This window comes from Gastrolobium bilobum, unplaced genomic scaffold, assembly GCF_033153095.1.
Source record: "Gastrolobium bilobum isolate Gb01-03AN ecotype WA unplaced genomic scaffold, APGP_CSIRO_Gbil_v1 utg5129, whole genome shotgun sequence".
NCBI lineage: Eukaryota > Viridiplantae > Streptophyta > Magnoliopsida > Fabales > Fabaceae > Gastrolobium > Gastrolobium bilobum.
This window is the reverse complement of record NW_026897155.1, coordinates 259,094-265,093: the sequence shown is the minus strand read 5'-3', so window position 1 is coordinate 265,093 and position 6,000 is coordinate 259,094.

Sequence of the window (6,000 nt, the reverse complement as noted above, 5' to 3'; positions counted from 1 at the left end):
AAAATGCGGAATATTCTTTTTCTTTTCAATTATGACGTCATTATCAATTACCTTCTTGATTACTTAATCAATTTCATAAAATATCGCCTGTATGTAAATTGCAATAAGACATCTACTGAAATACCTCAATATATAAATAAAGTGTGTATCTAAATCACGGCATTACATCTCGTAATCCGGACAATATCCTGATACATTAATATAACTCCTAAAATACTCAAAACGAAACAATACTATGTGTCATGGACAATCCCCATGCTCACCAAATAAACAACGTCTCAACAAGATAATCATAACACGAACTAAAAACATAAAGCAGCATGCATATCCAGCATCCAACATATCAGCATAATATAACAGCAAATCTAACTCAGCTCCGGCCTCCTGCCGCATGAGGTCTCAACATTACCTGAACCTGAAATAAGCATTCCCCAAACGTGGGGTGAGATCTCTAAACAAGAAATCTCAGTAAGACAAGGGGTCCTCAAGGATCTTCCACCCCAAGCTCACTTACATGTGCAATATAAGTTCTAAAAGCATTTATATCATTATCAGTTCCAAAACTATGTAGTGCAACATATATCTATGGCATGTGTGTCTATCACTATCTACTGGCCAGAGAAATGTAGGAATACGTCTATCTCCTACATGTAGTACAAGGAACACCGCTTGCACATCACCCTATTGTATGTTCTACATACTCAGGCTTACCGTATAGGTGGAACACCTCCATGCATATCAACAAAGCACTAACATACAATAGCTCAACAGCATTTCCAAAACATCAAAAGCATGTAACACAGCATGCATATACCATACCCCATGGGACATGGTGGAACCACAACATGACTAAACCGAGGACACGAAAGCTTACCTTGCAAGCTCACTATCCAATGCCAAGAGTCTTCACAGTTCAAGTCCAACACACAGCAGATCACAATCTGATTTAGGACCAGCAAGTGTATCAACATACATAACTTAAAAGCATTAACATAAAGACTACGTTCACCTTTAACGATTTATGTCTTAAGGCTTCCAACAAAGCCACAAGCCATTAATCACATGATTCTGACTTAGTCCATTAATTACAGAAGTTCAACTTCATCAATCTAGGGTCCACAAACCCCCCCAATAGCCTACTGTACACACAGCACAACTACTGTTCTGCGAAATCCCAGAATATCCGGATATTCCATGGGAACATATCCGGATATGCAATATCCGGATATCTCACTGTCCATATCCGGATATACAGTTCCCATACCCGGATATCCAATATCCAAATATCCCAAAACCCATATCCGGATATCACATATCCGGATATCCAATATCCGGATATTCCACGGGCAGATATCCGGGTATTTCACGACAGAATGCAGCAACTGCATTTCGTGAAGATATCCTTCAAAGGTTGGGTTTTTACCGATTTTAAACACTTAAACATGCATTTCTATGTGTGTTAAGCATTACCCCACAACAAGTTATCATCTTTTAGCCTTAACATGCATCAAGCTTCCATTTTTAAGCATTAAAACTCAAGTTAAAGGTTGGTGATCATACCACAACTCAAAAACAAAGGAGAGAGATGCTCTTGGAGCTCACAACAGCCACTCAAAGCTGACTCAACATGATGCACGAAAATGACACCATCAAGAGTAGGTTTTTCTTCACAAAGGTGACACTTTGAAGATCAAAATGCCAAGAATGAGACTCCCACTCTTCAAACACAAAAATCAGCAGTTCAAACTCCCTCACACAGGTTCTCTAACTCAGAAAAAGGCCAACAATGCAGTCCCAAGGCCAACCCTCACCCTCACCCTCACCAAGTGTTTAAATGGAAGAACAAGCATCAAAGGTGATTACTTGATCAAGAAATGGAGAAGGAAGCCTAAGAATACTATTCTGGTCAGCCTCCAAGAAAAGCCACGTTCAAAATTTAGGTATCTAGGGCAATGTGCCCTTAGACATAGTATATATAGCCAAAATTCATTACGGATAGTGGAGGCAAAAATGGTCAAATAACATCACAAATATGAGGAATGAAGCTTCAAAAACGAAAATGTAAGAGAGATAACACCTTTTATCAAAACACTAAATAATATTTACAAAAAATTTCTAGTATTACCGATTTAGAAGCAAGCCAATTGTAATACAGTTATTGAAATTCCTGCACCTAATTAGAGAGCAGGGCTCCACTAACAAGAGCCAGCAATACAATTCCTGCGCCTGATTCATATTACTGCCAAAAATTAAACTGTGTATCCCACCAGCTCTTTCTCCTATTAAGACGGGACCATCCTCACCTATCGCTGTTGGAAGACCAAATACAGTTATTAAAATTATGCAAAGCAGATATCTAAGAAGAGGCTTCACAACAAATAGATTCCAATTGTATATGTCTCTATGTACATATCCACTTATATCCACATAAACTCACCAAGAAATAAAGGTAAGGTCAGAGAGATGATATAGGCATCGCTATAATATAAATCACAAAAAAAGAGAGCTATTAGAGATGGATAACTAAATTAGAATCAAACTCTGATTTTAGTTTCAAAATGGTAAACTAAATTACACGATAACAAATTCGATTTTTTCATGGTAGATATAACAGATTCAACTTAAATTTTCCCACACAACCCTATTAGCGTAGCTTTCTGTTATAGGTCTTATTGTATTAGACTCTAGCTTATATAAATGTGTTAGTGTCCTTTGATCTATATGGTACACAAATTCAAATGTTCAAAAGAAAGCTGAAACCAACATCTGAATGAGATCAGTCACCATGACCAAGTGTTCAAAAATCCTATCACACTGAGAATCGAACCACCTTATATGAAAAACACTTTAATTTTTATTAACTAAACTAATCATGCGGAGACATTAGACCATTTTAATTTTTAAGTTTACAAAAAAAAAATGGTGAAAAATTGCAAAATTAATTATATATCAACCACGATTAACATGAACAACTAATATAACGTGGTGTAAATTCATAAAATAACAAATACTATCTGTATTGATATATTTTTCATAAAACAATTTACAATGGAAAAAAATTGTTATATGTTGTCAATTATTCAAATATTTTTTAAATTTTTATAATTTGTTATTAGATATTTATATTAGGAGTAGATTCATCGTTAATATTATTATTAAAATAACAATATGAATACTGTTATTTTTACACAAATTTTATAACATTTTTTATATTTTCATAATAATACAAAGAATTGCATATTGATAGACTTTTTCTCTATTTATTGATTTAAAATATAACAAATTACAATTAAATCCAAGTCTCAATAAAGCAGCAGATGTGATTGTGATTTGTTTGGAAAGAAAAGGAAAGAAACATATTTGGCGTGATTTGCGATATAAGATTTGGGAAGTATTTTGAATGATTTAATTGTGATTATTTATTTATTTTTAGAGGTTAATTGTCGTTATGTTTAATTTAGGAATTTTCCTTATTTTTAGGATTTTAGAATTTTGAATTTTGAATCAATTTGTAATTAGTCTATAAAAGGGTGCTTATGACCCTTATTTTAGGGGTTGAATTTTGTAATTTTGATAATAGAAATTGAGAACCGAAGGGTTACTCTTTTGTGAAATCCCAACTTCCTGTTTAGCCACTTTTCTATGCGCTTTCGACATCATTTGGTATCAGAGCACTAGGTTGCCTTCAACCAATGGCTGAACAGAATCGTGGAGGTCGACGACGGCGGAGTCACGAGAGTAGGGAACGTGGATTCGTTCCTGAAGAATATAGACAACTGCGTCAGATTGACCCGCGAGACATAGAAAATGAAGAGCTCGGAAGGCGGATCCAGGATTTGAAGGAACAACTTGAGCAAGCGTTGGACAAGAAAATCCAAGTTTTGAAGCAACTATGTGTGCGGCCACAGAGAAAGAGAATTCAAAATTTGGAGCGACGACTCATGCGGGTATGCATGAAAATTCAAATTTTGAAGCAAACTCTTATGGAGGTGCAGAGCATAGAAAGTCAATATTTGGAGCGGCGACTTGCGTGGACAAAGTTGGGCATTCAATCCGAAGAAGGAATGGAATTCGATGACGCATCTGATGACGAAGAAGAGGACGTCAATCCCTTGGGGATTCTAAACCAGGGACAGAATTGGAAAGTACGACCTGGAAATCAGTCCACTTTTCAAGATATCGAGATGCAAATCAAGATTCCTGACTTTCATGTCTATGATCATAATCCAGTTTGTGATGATGATCCAATCTATGATGATGAACCGATCTATGATGATAATCCAATTTATAATGATTATCCGATTGTTGATAATTATCCCATTTATGATGATTATCCATCTTATGATGAAGATTCAGTTTATTATGATAATCCAGTCTATGATAAATCTGATGAAAATCAAATTATGGAGATTTAAAAGAGGAAGATTTATCATTTGAGTTTTTGTCCAAAGAAATTGATATCAGCGGAGATAAACAAGATTCGAGGATGAATCTTTTCCTAGCAGAGGAGAATGATGCACTTACAGTTGGCCCATTGTACATGGCTCAACCATTGATTGAAGAAGCTCGTAGTCAACTAGAGTTGTGGCCTAATAAATATGGCCCAATTGTTGAAAAAGACAATTGGGAAGAAAAGGAAAGCAACATATTTGGCGTGATTTGAGATTAAAGATTTGGGATGTATTTTGAATTATTTATTTGTAATTTTTTATTTATTTTTTAGATGTTAATTACTTTTATTTATTTTAGGAAGTTTTATTATTTTTTGAATTTTAGATTTTTGAATTTTGAATCAATTTGTAATTAGTCTATAAAAGGGTGCTTATGACCCTTATTCTAGGAGTTGAATTTTGTTATTTGATAATTAGAAATTGAGAACCGGAGAGTTACTCTTTTGTGAAATCCTTACTTTCTGTTTAGCCACTTTTCTATGCGCTTTCGGCAGCATGGTCCGTCATTTCCACCTTTTCCTTTCCATTCCACAAAATGCCTATAAATGTGTTATCTTTGCATAGCATGTGATGTACTTCTACACCTTACCTAACTGTCTTAAATAAATAGCCCGGCAAGAAAATTTTACTTATTGCCAATGACAGATCATCATGATACAAACAAACTATTAGTTGTCAAGTCGTTGGCTTTCGATTTCTTCACTCTCGTTTCCACCTAAAATTTACACATGATGTCATATTACTTGTTCATGTTAATCGTGATTGATATATAATTAATTTTGCAATTTTTCACCATTTTTTTTTTTTTTTTGCAAACTTAAAAATTAAAATGGTCTAATGTCTCAGCAGGATTAGTTTAGTTAATAAAGATTAAAGTGTTTCTAGGACTCTCAATTGTAAGCCTCCCTATCCTTTGTCTCCTATCGTAATGGGATCTGGTTTCATTTCAATGCAGCTTGGGGCATAGGTTTGATCATTGGATAAGTAAAAGGATGGTTTCCTTTATTTTACAGAAAAGGGTTAAATCGGGATAGGGAATATTAGCACCTCCCTCTGCACCTTTATTCCAAAATTGATCTATTAATGTCAGAATTGGTTTGCTATTTAATTATAATTAAAATAAACTAACCTGTGGAAGTGGTTGGGCGGCTACTAGATCAAGCCATAAATCTAGTTGATACATGGTAGCTTGTCCACATTTAGCCAAGAGTATCATACAAAATCATCACATTAGTATTCGCTCATACGTTCCTTTGTCTTATCAGAGTGGTCGTCCGTAGTGCCAGTAGAGTTTGAAGAGCTACTACTTCTAAAGATAGAGAAGCTCGCTTTCTTTAAAAACTTTCCACTAAATCTCTTTTCTGGTAAAGTAAAATTCCTCTTTCCATTTAAGCACTGGGGAACGATTGTTCCTGAACATTTAGCAGAAAAATTAATGAAACCAAACTAATGAAGAAGTATCTTATTTGTAAGCAGAGAAATAGAATAAATAATATTAATAGTGAACAGTTTGTCAAATTTGAGTTAAATTGAAAGAACTCTACACCAC